Raw genomic sequence first — 20,593 nt, forward strand, 5'->3', positions numbered from 1 at the left:
CATTCCTCAAGATCCATGAATTAAGTATTCATCTTCATACCTAGATTTCTCTTCTGGAGCCTGATGATTCAAGGAAAGATTAACCAGTATTTGCCAAAGTGGATACCACCCGTTCAAAGTGCACTGAACCAATCAGGGCAGGGAAGTCATAGCCTTGGTGCCACTTTCAGGAATGGGAGGCATTTCTGTTTTCTTTAGAAAGCGGCTCTTGGGCTCCAGCAGACTACTAAGTACTTTTACTCTTTCTGAAAAGGAAGTAGTAGGTCCAATAAATCCGGGAACCTCTGAAAAATATCCTAAAGTTTTCAGTGAAAACTTGGGGTAGATTCTTAAATTTTTTTTCACCATCATTATAACCGTAACTTCAGTCACAAGAATTTCCTTTTTATTTTCCTCAAAAAAACAAGAATAAACCTCATACTCAGAACCAAAACTCAAATAAAATTGTGCCTCTGAAATATATAACTAAAAATAATGGGGCATTAAGTGAAGAGATTCATTTGTTTATTCAACGATAAAAAGCTAGCAGGAGAGGGAAGCAGGGGTGAGCTGGCTTCCAGCTTCAGCTTTTCTCAAGTACACACCCTCGCTTTCACAGTTGGGCAAACACCTCTTTACTCTCCACTTACAACTTCAAACTACCAAGATTCCAGTCTTCTCAATACATTTTAAGGCCAAATAAAATCTCACAATCCAGAAAAGCATTTATAAACTCACCAGAACTTTCCCATAAGGCTAACTGTCATATTTAGTTATGCCTGCTATATTTGCATTTTGCAGAGGATATGGAACCTGAAGCTAACGAAAATGGGTGAGGGGAATCTCTAATGTGGAATTTCAAATAGTGAACAGATAAAAATGCTATTTGGAGGGAATTCAAAGGCATTTCTCAGCTGCTGAACTGAAACAACTTATTTCAGACCCACTACACCCCCGGGACTGACCCTGAGAGACCCTTTTATAATTGAGCATTGAGTTTCCACCTTAAGAGTTGCCTATTAATTCTAAATATTCAACTCTAAAAAAAATACTAGAAAAACACAATAAAGCTTAGAGAAGAGCTAATAACGCTTCTAGTTTCTCCCAAGAGCTATTTTCATCAGTTTATTCCTGAGTGAGGGCATTTCTTCCACCACTTAAAAAATCTTTGCAGAAAGAAACTAGACTATATTCTCCTAAGGGATTTAATCCAAAGAACTTTTCTCCTAAATTTCACATGCAAATTGCTTCCATCTTGAGAAAAGTAGGATTTGTAGATACAAAAGGAGTAAATCAGAAATTAAGCTGCTTGGATTTACCACGAATCGATCTGGTATTACTCCCTGGGGAAACGACTCAACCGTTTCTTTGCTCAGATTCACATTCTATAGAAAATTAAAGTGATTAAAATGTTTTTCATACAGAGTTTTCTAAGTGGCTGTACATTTTTCTTGCAAATCGCTGAAATACAAAGCTACTGTGAAAATCTAGTACAACTGTTGTCATAATCATAATTACTGTAAAATTCCTGTTGATTCCCAGGATGCATTACGTATCACAATTGCTCTTTATCTCATTCTTCTCTGTGAAAGTTGACACCAACTACCTAATTCTCCTCTAGCGACTATCATAACATTTCTGTCTTAGAATTTAAATATTCTCATCCAAAGACGAGTAATAGCCAATTCTACTACCACACACATCCTTAATTCTACAATAAAATATTTGTCCTGTAGAAATATTGTTATTTAGAAGGAAAAATGGCTGAGATTTACTGCATAGAGTAGATCATTTTATTCTTTGACTTTCACTTATTTCAATTATAATCAACCAAAATACTGGTGATTCTTGTTAATGGAGAGAAAGGGGGAAGACTAGTTTTAAAAGTAGGGATGGGATATGATCAATTGTTTCAACTGTGATATATTTTCTTTAAATAAAATAAAATAAGGATGGGGAGAGAGACAAAGCAATAGAGAAATAAATCCTATGTCCACTTCTGCCAAGTTTGAAGGAAAAAGAAAAATCCTGATGACTCTTAGAAATTCTGTCTTTCGGGGCCGGGTGGTGGCGCTAAAGATAAGGTGCCTGCCTTGCCTTGGATGGACCGTGGTTCGATCCCCGGGTGTCCCATATGGTCCCCCAAGCCAGGAGCAACTTCTGAGCACATAGCCAGGAGTAACCCCTGAGCATTACTGGGTGTGGCCCAAAAACCAAAAAAAAAAAAAAGTAGAAAAAAAAAAAGAAGTTCTGTCTTTCTTGATTAGGAAATGTTGTATTGCTTGCAAATTTTCTTTCTTCTATGCTTTTATTTCAACCAAGAGCATTTCTGTTAGAGAATGCAGCATTGTAACAGGGGTCATTGCCATATTATTTTACTTCAAATCCCTGAGGAGAAGAGTCACCTGCACACTGTCTGAGTCTAGAAAAGGTAAATCCTCCACCTAAAATAAACATGAGTAGGCCAGTGAGACCATGAGACCAAATGAGATTCTGAGCACACTGAGGACTTAGTCCCCATTTCCCTCGAGTTAGAGCTACACTAAGAAAAAGACCAGGTAAACAGATGTCCAATGCAATGACAGGCATATCTTAGAGACTAGCTTTAAGAGCTGGGCTCAAACAGGTAAACCTCATTCCATCAGAGAACATGTCCATAGTCACTAACAGGAACTCAAACGTTAGTGGCAGCATTCAGGCTGGGAGGCCTTGGACTACACACGGCCCACAGAGCCCTCTGACTTGCTTCCATTAAAGATACTGTCTACAGTCGCAAAAGCCAGGCCTGAGTAGTTGCACTGTTCTGAAGGGGAAAACCAACCTACCACACAACAAAGAGATCCAATAGTGTGATACAAATCTGATGCCTGAAACACATCTACACGTCACTCTGATGAGGCCATATTACAGGGCAATGGGCATCTCAAAGAGAAGACATGGAGGGAGAGAAGCAGCTGTCATTTAATTTTCTTGGAAAACTGGAGGAAAAAAAAAAAAAAACTACCAGCCCTATTTCATTGACTTCCACTTCCCAACTGAATTCAGTCTCAATGTTAAAGTTAATAAACTTCATTGTCTGCTTCACTGGCTGGGGGCAAGAATATGAACAAGATAATGCAAAAAGTAGGGGCTCAAATGTAGGCAGCCTTTAGAAGCTGAGAAGGGCAAGAAAACAAATTATTCCCCTACAACCTTTGAGAAAGAACACAGAATGTTAGCTCAACTGTCTTCAGCTTGATGCCCAACTTGGACTGTAATCTTCAGAATAAGAAAATAAATGTGTCTTGTCTAGAACCACTTAAAAAAAAAAAGTAGGGGCTCTTCTCTCCACTTCCATCTTGGGTGGAATCTTTCTGCACAGCAAAGATTTTGTTTAAGTGGTGGAAGAAATGCCCTCACTCAGGAAAACTCCAAGAAACTCCATAAGAGAGTCTCATGTGGGGCCAGAAAGATAGCATGGAGGTAAGGTGTTTGCCTTTCATGCAGGAGGTCATCAGTTCAAATCCTGGCATCCCATATGGTCCCCCGTGACTGCCAGGAGCAATTTCTGAGCCTGGAGCCAGGAATAACCCCTGAGCACTGCCGGGTGTGACCCAAAAACCACAAAAAAAAAAAAAAAAAGAGAGTCTCATGTAAAAAAAAATTAAAAATTCTGAAAATACTCAGGTCACTGGGGTTCTGGACTACTCAATAATCTTGACATTGTTTCCATTCTCTAGCTAGGTTAGTTACTGAGTTTGACATGACTATACTTCATTTTAATAATGTTGACCTTCAGCTTTAAATCTTATGGCACAATTACATAGGATATAAATTCTGATCCAACCAAGTGCATTTCCTTTTAAGTTGTTACTAAGAACTTTTTCATAATTTTTTTGTTTGGGGTCACTCAAGGCAATGCTCAGGGATTACTCCTGGCTCTGTACTCATAGTTTTACTCATGGCATTACTCTTCTACTCTTGAAAGTGCTCAGCAGACCATATGAGATGTCAGGATGAACCCAAGTTAGACACATGCAAGGGCAAAGCCCGACCCACTGTAGAGAGGCTCCAGCCCCTTTTCATAATTTTTTTAAGTTAAATATTTTTATTTGGGGGACCAAGGATACTATAGGAGGTAAGATACTTGCCTTCACACTGCCAACACTAGTTTGATCCCAAGGTCCAGCCAGCCTGACCAGGAGCCATCCCTGAGCTCAAAACCAAGAGTATATTCAACACATAAGGGTCTGGTGTGGTCCATAACCAAGCAAACAAAATTTATTAAATGGCTTTATTTTTAAATCAAACAAAATTTCCAACATGAAGTGTAAAAAATTCTTAAACTTAAAGAATTATATCTAAAACATTTCAAAACACAAACCAATTACACAAAATAAATTTACGCTTAAGTATGAAACATAATTAAAGTTTACTTAGAATCACAGTAGTGGGATTCTTCCCTATTGGAAATAATGCTTGAGAGGAAATTTAAATTCCCTCATCTTACTTTAAAAGAGAAAAAGGAAAACACCATCATCCTCAATAGCCATTTTCAGAATTTTAATTATATTACTGCACTCTTTATAGCATGTAACATAAGAAGACTAAAGTATTACAAGGCTGTTAAAACCTGCATTTACCTAATCAAATTGACATTGTGTTAAACTTTTTGATCTGTTGAATGTAAGTTTTTAATCTGTTCAATACACAATTACCATTTACTACACAAGTGTTTTAATGAAAGTAGCATCTTAAAAGCTTTATACATATCAATAAAACAAAGATGCTTTGGGAACTCAATAAAATCACAAATTCTGAAAATTTTAATTAGATCTATTAAATTCCCATTATTGCATGGACCTACGTTGCCATTATCTAATTTACTAAGAAAATACAAACATATAGTAAATTTTTCTGCTTTGTGCTTATTTTTCTACCTTAAAACTATACTTTAGAATATTATAAAATCCACAATACTACTTAAAAATAACAATATTTCCAAGTACTTATTTTAGGCTTTTTTTTCATTAATTTTTCACTGTCACACTGCTGAGATCAAACTATATATAATTTAATATACCACTTTTATACCTAACATTTTGGAGGCTAATAATTCCCATATGATGTAAAATCTCTTTAAATATAAGGGAAAGTCATTTTGCTCACTGCTCTATGATAGCAATGTCTAGCACAGTACAACCAATAAATATTGGTTAAATAAGTACATTAAGTATGATTTATTATTTATTATCTATTATTATTACTCCTTGACGACAATAATAAATTTTGGGGTAGTTTTCAACTGTCCACTATCATGTGTATTACTATATACATATATAACTGTGCATAAATATTTTCAGTATTTTGTTTTATTTATTTGAGATCATGGTCCAGAAGTAGAATTACCATGTTAAAATTTGTAAAGACAACTTTAAGACTTCTGAAACCTTCGGAATTTCTATATCAGCACTCTTTTGAGAAAATCTTTCCTGTTCTCCTAGATAAAAATATTTACATTGTGATGCTTTTATTTATACCTCTTTACTTGATAATACCAACTGTTTACCCAATGTGTACTAAATAATTGTTTCTCTGTTCTCTGATCTGTCTAGTCATATTTTATAACCAGTATTCTTTTATTCCCTAGGTGTGCTTCCTCTTTTAAGGAAATAGTTGGCTCAGCTGACTCTGTCTTATAAATCTCAAACTATGTTGTAATAGCTTGGGAGATAGCTCTAAGGGCTGAAGCCCAGGCTTGGATGCTGGAGGGCAGGTTCAATCCCCAGCCCTATGCAAATTCTCAAGTACTACCAATAGTGGTTTTCCAGCACTGAAGTGGGAGTAGCCCTAGTACGTTTAGTGTGATCAAAACCAAAAACTCTCAGATAGGGGCCGGAGATATAGCATGGAGGTAAGGCATTTGCCTTGCATGCAGAAGGATGATGGTTCTAATTCCAGCATCCCATATGTTCCCCTGAGCGTGCCAGGAGCCATTTCTGAGCAGAGAGTCAGGTGTAACCCCTGAGCACTGCCAGGTGTGACCCAAAAAAGAAAGAAAGAAAGAAACAAACAAACAAACAAAAACAAAAAACTACAAAAACTGTCATATTCACATCAGGTATTTTTGTGTTTTGATCATTTGTTAAATATTGATGCGATAATTGTTTTAAATATTTGTTAAATAATGATTTGTTAATATCATTTCTTTCAACACAAACTATATAGAATAACCATATACATAGAGTTCAACTACATAGAACAATCATAATTAGAGATATTAAAAAATTATTCACAGATACACGTGTTTATAGTTTAGTATATATTTTTCCAAATTTTGTACTATACTACAAAAAATGTTAGAATATATGTAGTATCATAGATGCAATGTTTCACAGTTGTTTTATTTTACTTAACTATATTCATAAACAACTTGAGATATCACCAAATACCCCTCATGATACTTTCAATTTTAGTAAATATATATAATCTAGCAAACATAATATAATATATTCTAGTAAATTCTAGTAAATCTATATTAAGTATATAGGAACAAGGACTTTAGAGACAAAAAGGTTTAAGTTAAAAGTCACAATACAAACAAGTTTTAGCACCTTTAAGCTCTTTGCTCATTGGCAAAAATGAGAATAACAATATCTATTTCAAATGAATTCTTTTAAGTTAATTAATTTAATAAAAGTTGAATGATAAGATTATTTTGTTTTAATTTTTTAGCTTTTATGTATATTTGTATTTAAATTTCTTTCTATTGGTATGTAAGAAATATTTGAGATATGTGTGAAATATATGTGTGAGATATACAATATTGTATCATTTTTCTTTTCTTTTTTTTTTATAGATTTATCTACATCAAAGAGAGAGGAAGAGATCTGATCAAGATAGAACATGGGTAGATGCCAGAGTGATAGCATAGCAGTAGGGCATTTGCCTTGCGCGTGGCCCCCCAGAACAGACCCGGGTTCAATCCCCAGCATCCCATATGGTCCCCCCTTTCCTGCCAGGAGTGATTTCTGAACACAAAAGGATTAATCCCTGAACACTACTAGGTGTGGCTCAAAAACAAAAAACAAAAAACAGACAAATTGAACATGGATTTCTCCAGAATGGAACAAGCCTTTTTTTTCTTTTGCTATCAGAGTGATATTTTTACATTATTGCTTTGAATTCACTCATTCATTCACCAATTAGAAACTCATAAAAGACTGTTACATGTTAATTTTAATTTTCATAATAAACTTTTGGATTTTTTGTTTTAATCTTTTGAGCTTGCTAAAATTTTGCTTACATATTGAAATAATAATTTTATGTGATTTATCCTATTTTCTTATTTTTAACTTTCAGAAATATCTTATTTTCCTTAAGGTAAATCTTTGTTTGGAGTGGCAAAAAATTAAGTCCTATTAACTAAGTATAAGTCCTAAAATGAAGAAAAATAAAACAATTAACGATGTAGAACTATCATTCTAAAAGATCTTGCACTGGAACTGCTTTTCCAAGGACAAGCCTTGTCCATTCATATCTGTGCTTCCCACAACTAATATAACATTGTCCATTAGTAAGTCCTCAATAAGTGTTGAATTTTCTCAATCAGAGGAATCATAAAGGGCAAACTCAGTAACCAAACACTTTAATTGAAAGCTTTTTGAGTAACACTATAGTACTACAGAGAAACCATCAATAAAGCTCAAAACATTAAGAGTGAAGAGTGGGAAGAGTGAAGTGCAGTTGTGAAAATGACATCTGCTTTTAACGTCTTTGTCAAGTCCCAAACATGACTACTTTATTTGATAATGGCATGTCTGCAAGTGTATTGACTATAGTGACTTATTTACTGATCCAACAGCAAAAGTCTTATAAACACATACACTGCTTAACCCTTTTAACTCAACCCATTCTAAATGCTCAATGCATTTTTTGCAGGTATTGCTTTTCAAGAAGACAGAAAGATAAGGTCAGGTGGTGATAAGGTGATAAGGTCTTTTGGATGACCAGACAAAGCTAAAGTGAGAGTGGAAACCAAACATATGTGGGTCCTAGTAAAAAAAAAATAAAATCAGTAGCCTGGTATTCAAGAAGATACTTGAAAGAGCAACTCTTTCGAACAAAGGAAAAGACCAATAATTGAAGAAATCACAGTCCAGTAAGGTGGCCTTCATGGATGGTGTCAGAGATTGGCCGATGAGATGTGATGGACAAGAAGTCACTATTAGCTCCATGGAAAATTGCACAATAAGCACCAGAAGCAAGAACTAAGCTAAGAGCTGGACTGGACCACAAGATGGGGTGGAATTCCTCTTTATGTTTTCTTTTTTTTTTTTTTTTTTTTTTTTTTGGTTTTCGGCCACACTCAGTGGTGCTCAGGGGTTGTTCCTGTCTCTGTGCTCAGGAATCACTCCTGGTTCAGGGTATGTCGGGGATCGAAGCCAGGTAGACTTCATGCAAGGCAAATGCCCTACCCACTGTGATATTCCTTGAGCCCCAGTGAGATGCCTCTTGATGGACAACTATCATCTGTTTCCCAAAGCCGGGTAATTATTTGATTTTCATTTACAAATGGCAGGGCCACAGCATTTCACAGAGGGATTTTTGAAGATTTCCATGTAGGGCCTGTCTGCTATAGAATAAAGTCACTGTGGACCCGGAGAGATAGCACAGCGGTGTTTGCCTTGCAAGCAACCCATCCAGGACCAAAGGTGGTTGGTTCAAATCCCGGTGTCCCATATGGTTCCCCGTGCCTGCCAGGAGCTATTTCTGAGCAGACAGCCAGGAGTAACCCCTGAGCACCGCCGGGTGTGGCCCAAAAAACCAAAAAAAAAAAAAAAAAAAAAAAAAAGAATAAAGTCACTGTATCAAGAGTTGACTTAATCATGGTCTGACTTACTTAAATTTGTACAACATCCATTTAGACTGGTATCCTGGCAGCAAACTCTTTAAACTAACTGGAAGGAGAACCAGGTGAAAGGGGAGATCCGCACTGACTTCACTGGCAATAATTTTCTCCTAGCCAGGCATTCTCCTAGGAGATTCTGAAAACTGGCTAGACAATGAACATAGGGGGTTCAAAAAGTACTTCTCATTGCCAGTTGACAGGGAAACCAGGCAACACTCAGTTGCTGTAAATCATGCAAAGCCAAACAGGTGTGGGCTAGCTAAAGGAATATCCTCAGAAATCAGTCTAGATATGATACAACCTCAAGGAACATAGCAGCAGCTATGTGTTTAATTTTCTTTTTTTAATTTTTAATTCTTTTGTTTATATTTATCTGTATGCCATTAATTGAAATGTTAAAGCAAAATCCAAATGATGGCATCTTTGCATGTTTTATATACTGAAAGTTAATAGTTTCCTGATATGTTTATTTTGTCTTGGTTTAACATATATTGAAAGCCTTGCACAGAACAAAGCTATTCTTCTAATGAAGTCACTGACAGAAAGAGAACTGGAAAATCGTGATTGATGTTAGGCAGAACCACACAGTAGCAATAAAATAAAAAGAGGTACATCAATTTGAAAGCAATCCTTTGATGGAGGTATGCGAAATTTTGTAATAGAGTCTGTAAGCCTGGCACAAAACAATTCCAAGTGAGTTTCTGGGTTATGATCATGATTACTTTTTAAATATTTTAAAATATATTATTAATTGCACAGTATTACCAAACAATCACTTTAATATAAACTTACACATTCCTCATTAGAATTAAGGAACTCCAGTGCTTAGAAAGTTAGTACAGTGATTGAGGCACTTGCCCTGCATGCAACCAATTCCAGTTCAATCCCACAAAGCCCCCCCAAGTGCCACTGGGAGAGACCATGGGTACAGAGCCTCCCAAATCCTGAAGGTGGTAGAAACACACCATCTTCCCAAAAATATTAGCCTGCGAGAAATCAATAGACTGAATACATGCATTGCATCTGGATGTATCCCCAACACGACGAGTTGACTTCCAATCAGAGTCTAAAATAGCACCTAAAAACACAGCTGGATGTGGCCCAGACAACCCCCACTTCCAGAAAGATCTCCAAACAGTCTGGAAATCGCCAGTTAAATACTCATCAGATAACTACATTATCCACAATAACATGAAAAGTCTGGACTTTGTCTAGTATATGATCCCATAATTGGTACACTTAACTAAATTTGACACTTCTATATATAGCAACCATTACCAAAGGCCACCATAGCCAAGTACTTATAAACACTTAAAGTCTACTACAGTTTCACAGAGTACATATTATTATGACCCTTTAACAAAAGGGAAAATTGATAAGTCAAATTGCTTCCCAAAAGCTACAGAGTCAGTTAATGTAGGAGTTAGTATTCAAATATAATTTTAATTCTAAAAGCCTTAAATGCTAATCATACTGAAAAAAAAATCAACTTTTCTAAATTGTTTCCCACTGTTGCTGCAGTGTGAAGATCAAATAGGGGACACCCCCCAAAAATGCCACTCAGTCAGATTCCTGGCAAAAAAAAAAATTGAGTTTCTGATATTATTTTTTCATTCATTCTAGATATTCCAGATCTAAGCAAAATGATAAGGTATCTTTGAGGAAAGGAGTCTTTAAGTCTCCTGAAATAATTTTATTTTTATTTTTTATTTATATATATTTATATATCATTAAAATCATCCTGTGGTAGGAGGAGTTTTAAACAATCTATCAACAAGCATTCATTGAACATGTATGACTTTCTGTGCAAAGTATTACCAAAAAAAGAAAAACATTATGAAATAGAAGTGATTGTTATTCCTGCAAACCCTGCCAGGAGTGATCGCTGAGTGAAGAGCCAAGAGTAAGTTCTGAGTACCACCGGGTTTGATTAAAATAAATGGAAAAGACAAGAACAGAAAAAAAAAAAAAAAAAAAAAGAAAAGAGAAATATATATATATAATATATATACATATATATTTACACAAAAACGTATCTTGGACATTTATAAAGAAATAAGGTACAGCATTATAATAAAACAGAAAACGAAAGCAAATGACAATTTATATGTAATAGGAACCTGAGAAAATTGGTTGTAAAAAGGTGCTTCAGGGAGATGAAAATATTGCATTAAGCCAGACGCCTTAATCTAAGTCTGATTCATGGCTATGCTGAAATTTAAGATTAACCACAACACAAATAACCTACTGAGTGTATATGAAGAAAACAACATACAGTTAACAAGTCATGACATATGAAACAACCTTAGAACAAAGAATGATGCCACTTAAATAGCATTATAAATGATTTTCTTAAAATATTTTCTTAAAACATTGCCTTATAGGTTTGTCATATAAGTATTTAGCTCTTTGGTTGCAGTAAAAAGAGGGAATTAGGGGCCGGGAAGGTGGCGCTAGAGCTAAGGTGTCTGCCTTACAAGCGCTAGCCAAGGAACGGACCGCGGTTCGATCCCCCGGCGTCCCATATGGTCCCCCCAAGCCAGGGGCGATTTCTGAGCACATAGCCAGGAGTAACCCCTGAGCGTCAAACGGGTGTGGCCCAAAAACCAAAAAAAAAAAAAAAAAAAAAAAAAAAAAGAGGGAATTAATTAAATATTACTTCCTGTGTTTTATATTAAGGAAAAACAAATAGTATAATAAATTATTCAATATAAAACTGTTTCTCATTTCATGCTTTTATGGTACATTGAATTGGTTTAGAAAAATTAAGGTGAAATATACTAATCTTTATTTTACTGACATATTAGTATGCATTATTAAATCATCTAAAACCAAAAAGAGACTGCTAAAAACTGTCTTCAGTTCTTTTTCTAAGAATCAAGAATTTTTAAGGATAAATAAGACAATAGAAAAATGTGCACAAAATATTCATGTTTGTTTTTAAATGCCTTTTTCCTTAACACAAGTCCTTCACATGCTACACATATAAAATACAAATAAAATTTTCATCTTTCATTTAAAGTAACTGCACTTTATATTTAATAACGTGTCTTACTTTTAAGTAGTATATACTATGGACTGTTTTTTTCAGTGCTTAGGAGGCCCATGGTCTTACTTTGATTCATGGCCAACTAGGTTTAATGCAAAGACAAAGGATGAGATATTGCTATAGCCCTGCAGTACTGGGGGACTCCAGGGCTGCTTCCATGATACTTAAGGGTGATGTGGTATAAGAAACTGAACCGAGGTTGGTGCTAGACATGTGTCCTAACTACTGTAGTATCTCCTGAACCTTCAAAAATTTGTTCTAAAATAAAATTCTAGGGGACAGAGCTGTGGTGCAGGTGACAGGGTGCTGGCCTTGCACGAGCTAACTTAGGATGAACCGCGGTTTGATCCCCTGGTGTCCTATATGGTCCCCAAGCCAGGAGTGATTTCTGAGTGTATAGCCAGGAGTAACCCTTGCGCATCACCAGGTGTGGCACAAAAATAAAAACGACAACAACAAAAATAAAATAAAATAAAATTATTTATGACTTGTTATAAGTAAATGTTTGATTTATATGCCCAATTACCCAAAGTCACATAAAAATTTCTCAGGTGGAAAGGAACTGCAAGTGGAAATGTGAAGAAGCTCTTGTCTAGAAGAAAAGGAGATAAAGGACCCAAAAGGGAGAGAGAACCAACACTTAATGTGTGTAACAAACTCACCCCAAAAATACCAGTCTACCAATTAATTATGCTCAGAGATGATGCAGATCTGGAATTGGGACTAGACCAAGCAAGAATAATCATCTCTATCTTAGAATAGATGGGGGGAGGGCTCAGCTATGAATTATATAAGGCTGGGGTGTATCAAAAATAGAGAATTGATATTATCTTAAAGTTCATACAACCACACTAGTGTCTGTTGGGAAGAGTGGGAAGATTGAAGACCAAGACGGCACACAGAGCATCCATGTATGAACTGGTCTCCCCACAACATGACAACCTTTACAGTAGAGCCATATGGTGGTTCATGGCCCCAAACACAAATGTTTAGCTAACATTGAGCTGGGATGTTACATCATATCTTAGTCAGCATACCCTTTCGGCAAAAGCACCCTAAAAATGCTTAGATTCAAAATAGAGAGAGCTCATATATTCATTCAAAAAACAATCCAAAAAAATATAGAGACTATACTGAAAAGCAGTATATCATCCTCTGGTCAAAAAAAATTCAAGACAGAGGGAGATAAAATGTATGGGAACATTAGGGAAACTACTGATTAATTTCTCTTCTTGCTTAACAGTTTAAGTACTGATGTCCTTTCAAATTTCTTTGTTCAAGCCATTAACCATTAATCCCAGAGTGGCTAGATTTTGAGATTTATTCTTTTGAATAAAGTAAAACCAAATAAAATCATAAAGGTAGGGTAGTGGTGGCTCAAGACTAGTGCCCTTAGGAAGATAAATAATAAAGAGCTCTCTGTGCCTCCACTTCACTCCCCTCTAGTTAACAATCTTAATCATTCTGAAGAGGGTAATGCGAATCCTTATGACCATCTAAGTTTGATTTTATGAGGGTATCAGTGCATGTCTTAGACTTTTTTCAACAGTTTATAAATATCAACAATAGAAAATACAAATGCTTGATAGAAGATATTATGAAAGAGCAACTATTTATAGAATATATGCTAGATTAAAGAAGTAAATAAATATTACAATTTTTAAATGAATTTCGAGTCACACCCAGTACCGCTCAGGGGTTACTTCTGACTCTACTCAGGTTTGCTCTCAGAAGTGTTCAAGTTATTATGTGTTCCTGGGAATGGAACCTGGGTTTGCATACACACTGGATTTTTAAACCATTTCCTTGGACCTGTATATTATTATCTAGAGGTTTACTAATATTATCTCCGACTGTTTTTTTTTTACTCTAAGATCATATTTAAAACATGTCCATTAATCTTTCCAAATGATGAATGGTATCTAAAAATTTTCACTTTAGTATATGGTGTCATTAATGTATGGACCTTAAAAAGAATTTTCGTATTTCCTACTATATTTAACAAGTATAAAAATAAAGAAAATTAACATTTCCCCAGTTAAAAACAAATATTAATTAATTCTAATGTAACTTCCCCAATTAAAAATATCAGTTTATTCTAATATTAATACATATGAGAAGTCTTGTGATGCTAGTCATCTTCTTGAAACAACTCTTTATTTGAACCATTTCAGATACATCAATATCTAATATAAAATGCACATTGCAATTCCACTACCAGTCATAAGGCACAATATTTCAACTCTGATGGTCACATATTTGATGATAAAATGTGAAAGGCAGATTACTAATAAAACAACTAAGTTGAAATGTTTGAACAATATCTTTGATCATCAAGCTATCATCTCAAGATCATTAGTTCTCTATTTCCTTCTTCTCTAATATTTAGGTATTAGGAAAAGGTGCCCACAAAAAACTGACATGAGAACAGAACACTTCTTCCCTCCTTATCAGTCATTCACCCATTTCATTTTATTCATTCCAGTTTTATGTTTTCAACTCACGTAATCCATTCTAGATATCTGGCACTGTAAAGAAAGGAAAGAAGAGACAAAAAGATAAAATGTAACTCTGTCTGGTATTTTGCAAGGATTCAAAAGTCCTTGGCAAGTGCTCAAGTAGAGAAAAATGGGTGTCTATGCCAGTTTGAGGTAATCAGTGAACACAATGATGTTAGGTCTTTGTGACCTAACGTGAAATGACATAGTTTGGCACCACAGCATGCCAAAGCGGTGAGGCAAGAAGACAGCAACCCTGCCAATGTTGTCATGGAAATGATGAAGATGAGACCATTGACTAAGAGCCTACAAACTCCACCATGGTTTGGAAACAGTTAAGTATACCTGACTCCTAGGAGAGATAAAGAAATGCAAATAGGTTGGTTCCCAAACAAAAGGTCTGACTTTTGACAAGAAGGTCACAGGAAGTCCAAGTCAGATGCCAGGGTGAAATTTAAAGACCAAATGCAGACAGTCTCATTTCAGTGGATACCAGGGCACAGTTCCCAGTCACCAAAAACACACAGTTCAGCGCAGTAGACGCAAAGATGGTGACACAACAAATAAAATGCCCTTTATAGTAGCCAAGAGATTGCACCATGAGTTTCACTTTTATGCTATATCATTTTGGGAAGAAGGGAACGAACTTTGACAAGAGCAGATATGTTTCCTCTTTCACAAAAATGGGATCTTGAAGAGGCAAGGTAAAATCAGAAAAATGTATAGAGAAAATAAGCCAGGCTTCATTCAGATGAATTAATAACATGTCCTTTCCTAAAGCATGGTCTCTTGACAGTGCTAGCCAGGGACTAGACTAGACAGAGTACCTGTCTGTCCATGGCTTCACAGGAGAGTAGGTGCTTAGAAGTTCCAATAGAAATGACACAGCCCCAACATTCAAGATTATGGTTAGTGAGCAATTTTCAGTGATTTCAGCAGAGGCAGTCCAGGTGTGGTCAGAAAGAGGTCAAGAGTTACCCAAAGTACATTTACTGTTTGACATGACTACACATTATATATTGATTTCAAACAACCCTTCACTGCACAGTTCAAAAATCAGGAGACTTAGGGTGCTACTCAAGAGTAGATTTATGCATGTGAAACCCTGGGTTTGAATCACAACACCACAAAGAAACAAACAAAAATAAATATAGATCAGCATGCTTTTTGATAATGTCACCAACTATAGACCAATACTAAGATCTAGACTTAGGAACACAAAAGTATTTGGCATACCAATGAGAATGCCTGGCATCTCCATCATTTTGGCCCAGGAAAGCCAAGTGACAGCAAGCAGTCAGCAGCAAAGTTTCGTAGGAGTTCAATTCTAGAGGAAGAGTGATGAATGAAACTACTCATAATAGTAAATATCATATTCACACTAAAAGGGGAATTTAGTTTCAGTCAAATGATATCATATCGCATGAAAATAAATGTTGTTAATGTAAATGCTATTGATTTGTGGGGTGGTTTTGCTTGCATTTCATTGTATACAATCAGCACTGGCTTTGTGGTTGTATGAGAGCTATTAGGTATCAGGAGTTTGCATCTAGTTTTATGTAATTATTTAAGTAAAATAATAAATATAGATAAAGTTGGCAGAGGTGACCTGCAAGTATTTTTCTCTCTTGACAAGGTTTCATACATGATCTAAAGTTGAGAAGTAGTTGATCTTTGATATTGGGCTGGGGAGGAAGCCTAGATTGGAGAGAAATAGAAACTAAACAACCTCCATGGTCTACCCTGAAGAAAGACCTGGGTTCAATTCCTGGTATCCCATATGGTCCCCCAAGCCTACCAGGAGCTATTTCTGAGCACAGAGCCTGAAGTAATTCCTGAGCACTGCCAGATGTGGCCCCAAAACCAAAATAAATAAATGAAAAATTAAAAAAAGAGGACTTCATTTTGATGAGCTTCAATTGAGCATAAGAAGCATTTTAAAACTTTATTCATAGAGCATTTAACTGGTTTTTTTTTCCAGAAAATATTTACTTTGGTCTTTTCATTTATCCTCCTTCCCTTCCGGTATTTGTTGCTGCCATGACAGATGGTCACACATGAGTGATTGTGGTACTCCGAGAAGCTACCACAGGTACTCACTGGGGGTTGCGCTCATGTGAACTCAATCCCTGAAGCGGTAGTACTTGCTGGGTACCTGCAACACTAACAATGCCCTGGAGATCACACATGTAGTTGGGATGCTGGGATTTTAAATGGCAGTGTCACCGGGCCCCGATAGTTCATAGGAGGTACTTGGTATCAAACTCTCAATCTGACACTTGCAATAAAAATCCACCTTACTCTTTTCGATTTAAAATAAAATCACTTAAAATTCAAAATTAGTGTCTGGATTTAAATGTACTGGATTTGTTTGTTTGTTTTTGAGCCACACCCAGTGATGCTCAAGGTTACTCCTGGCTATGCTCTCAGAAATTGCTCCTGGCTTCAGGGATCATATGGGATGTCGGGGATCGAACCACAATCCGTCCTAGGTTAGCGTGTATAAAACAAGCGCCCTACCACTTGTGCCATGGCTCCAGTCCCCAAATGTACTGGATTTTAACTGTTTTTTTCTTTAGAATCAGAAAATATATGGATTTTTTTCTCATTAAAAGAAACATGTATTTTAAGCTATTATCACACCCTGTTTCATATCTACTCACATTGGTGAGACTATTATTTTTTTAAAATAATATTTTGTTTAGTTCTTTTAGTTTTGGGGTCACACCTGGTAGCATTCAGGGGGACTCCTGGCTTCATGCTCAGAAATCACTCCTGGCAGGCATGGGGGACCATATGGGATACCAGGATTTGAACCATTGTCCTTCTGCATTCAAGGCAAACGCACTACCTCCATGCTATCTCTCCGGCCCCCATAATAATATTTTTATTTAAGCACCATGGTTACAAATGTTTGTAGTTGGATTTCAGTCATAAAAATTACACCACCCTTCATCAGTTCAACCTTCCCACCACCAATGCCCCCCATCTTTTTCCTCCCTCACTCCTGCTTCTCTTCGAAATAGGCATTCATTTTCTTTCACTAACTACCATTGACATGATGGTTGTCAGTATAGTTATTTCTCTAACTGAACTCACCATTCCTTGTAAGCTTCATATTGTGGGCCGGCCCTCCAGCCCTCATCTCTATTGTCTCTGTATATTATTTTAATAATGTCTCAAGACAACTCTTATCAGGCCCCAAGTCAGATTTCCACAGCCACCCACTCAAAACACCCACTTCTGACTGAGCTGAAACAAGGTAGAGTCATCCAAATTGATTCTCCCTCACCCATCTTTCCTCCTGGATTAGATAACATACAAATCTGATTTCTTCACTTCCCAGTTGGAACCCTTGCCTTAAGCCTCATGCTCTTCTAGATATAACTTAACTCTTTAATCTGACATTCAGTCTTCCAACTGAGGTTCTCCCTTTCGACTTCTACCGTTCAATTTTCTCATCTTGTAAGAAAATGCATATTCTTAGTCTTACCCATGTCATATTTCACGCTTTACCCTCTGCCCACCAAAAACCAATAGAAGGGACTGAGGAGACATCTCAAAGGGGGGAGAGCACAGATCTAGCATGTGCAAGATCTGAGTTCAATTGGCGGCACTAACTGCCCATCCAACCCCACCTTTTCCTGAACCTGAACTGCAGAACCCAGCACTACTGGAAATGGCTCCTGACCTCTCCAGTTGCATTGTTGGGTGTTGTACCTATTCCGAAAAAGAAAAAAGAAGATAAAATATATATAAGCCAGTAGTAGTTCCTGGAACCTTTTATTTTACAGTTCTTTTGAACTCATTATATCAATAATTTGGAATATATGTCCTACCGTTCCTCCAACCTTCTAAACTCTTCTTTCTACTCTTTTTTTTTTATTGGGGTTGGGGAGCATACCTGGCTATGTTCAAGACTTACTACTAGCTCTGCACTCTGGAGGAGCTCAGGTTGCAATGAACTGAATCTGGGTCAGCTGCTAATAAAGCAAATGCTCTACTTGGTGTACTCTCTCTCTCTGTCTCTCTCTGTCTCTGTCTCTCTCTCTCTCTGTCTTTTAACACATCCTCTGTGTCCCTTTCTAAGAGCTATCTTTAGACGCATCCCCCCTTCCCATTTGTACTGTGCAATGAACTCTTCTTCTTTGTTCCCTTCACTCTATCTGCACTGGAGGAGAGAAACAGGGACTCTACCATAGTATATAATAATCTTGAGAATAGGTTGAGATGTTCTCAGCCATGGCAGTCAACAAAAGAGTTATAATACTCAATCTATGTTTGCTAAAAACATGAAACCTAGTCTCTGGTACTCCCCTGTTCACTAGAGTTTTTCCAACTACATGAGACAGTGACTAGAGAATATCAATAGCCTGAGCTGCATAGAGTTTGTTGTTTCTATTATATCTTTAGTAAAACACTACAGTTTCTTTCATTGATTAGGTTTTGTTGTTTTTGTGTCACAGTTGATATGTTCAGGGCTTGCTCTCAGCTCTGTGCTCAGAGATTTCTTCTGATAGGTTCAGCGGACTATATATGGTGCCAGGAATCAAGCCCAGGTAGGCCACATGTGACCTTCCCACTAAACTATCGCTCTGGCCTGTATATTTGTAAAGTTTTTTTAATAAAACTTAGAATTTGAGCATCAGTTCACTCTGTTGTGTTGATAGATCTTTATCAAGATATCAGAAAGATAATGGTAACTGCCATTACTAATTCCTGAGCTCATGCATGCAATCTATCACAAACTTCCACCTCCACCCTGGATGCTTGTTAATCTCAGTTAATTCTTCTATGCGGTAGGTATTGCTTATGTAAACTAGAAATCAAAGTTACAATTGGAAAAGAGTTGACTCTTGGGCATAGCCAAAACAAATTCAATTTGGAAATGCATGCAATGGCAGACCGTAGCAAAATAATAAATAAATAAGAGTACAGTGGGGAGAGGTTTATTTTTAAGAAGGTCTGGGGAGAATTGGTATGGCTCTATTTTAAATGAATGTCCTTTGGCATAGAGAATACAGGGCACTGATATAGTCTCATAGATTAGGCTTCCACACTTCTCATTAGTGTCACTATTGTTGGACAGGATATATACTCTTTTGGAATGATAGAGTAAACTTCTTCCTGTTTGGAAATAAAAAAAAGTATCCTCTTTCCTGTTAAGGCAAAAGTAAATGCCATGAACACAAAAAATGGAAAATAATGGGTGAACACCTACAGACTTTTCCTCACTCTAATTTTAGTTGATTGCTTTATTAATTTTCACACTTAGATTCATTTTTACACTTGTCCTTACCTTAAAAGAAAACAAAGACTTTGAAAGGCTTTGAAAGCTCTGATCTAGGGAATACTGAATTGGATTGACACCCACTGCAGCTTCACTTCCAATACCTTGTTTTCAACCATGGTACTGAATGAGGCAAAGGAATCTTCCCAGGATACAAGTCACGTCTTCACATTCTATTCAACACCTGATTTGGTGCTTAAAGTCTAATCATTGTTGAAATGAAAGGCAGTAAGAAATTCAATCAGGTGCAATTTAATCAGCAGCTACATTTAAAGAATTTTAACTTTCCGCAAAACTGACAGAATTCTCTAGCCACGACATGCCTAAACAAGTAGACCTCTTGAATAACAAAATGTCTACCTATAAATTGTTATATCTGTAGTTTGTAAAACACTAAAATTAAGAAATTAACCTTAATAATCAAAGGCTGGGGAAAATTCCTGCCCAAGTTTTGCTTTGCTCTAGAGTAGCATTCTGTAAAATTAAGTAACTTGTATTGCTGTTACTTTTGTTCAATGCCCAAACCATTTGTCATTACAAGATTTAACATAACAGTATTAGGCTGTGATGTTTAATTCTCAATATCCTTTACCAATTTCAATAGACATTTATCATTTATCTTCGTGAAAGAAACCAAGCAAGTTGCTACAGAAGAAAATATTACCTAAAATTCATTTGTTTGGCCACTTGGACTTCGGATAAATAGCCAAGCTGAGAATTTAGATAAATGACTTTAATTAAATAAAAAAAGTTGGCAAAAGAGCAAATTTGCCATAGCCATTAACAATATAGTAGTTTCCTAGTTCTTTGCAGTGGAGAAAAAAAATACCTATTTCGCTTTCTTTCTCACCTTCAAGGGAAATACTCTTTTTTTTTTTTTTTTGGTT

This window comes from Suncus etruscus, chromosome 11, assembly GCF_024139225.1.
Source record: "Suncus etruscus isolate mSunEtr1 chromosome 11, mSunEtr1.pri.cur, whole genome shotgun sequence".
NCBI classification, from domain to species: domain Eukaryota; kingdom Metazoa; phylum Chordata; class Mammalia; order Eulipotyphla; family Soricidae; genus Suncus; species Suncus etruscus.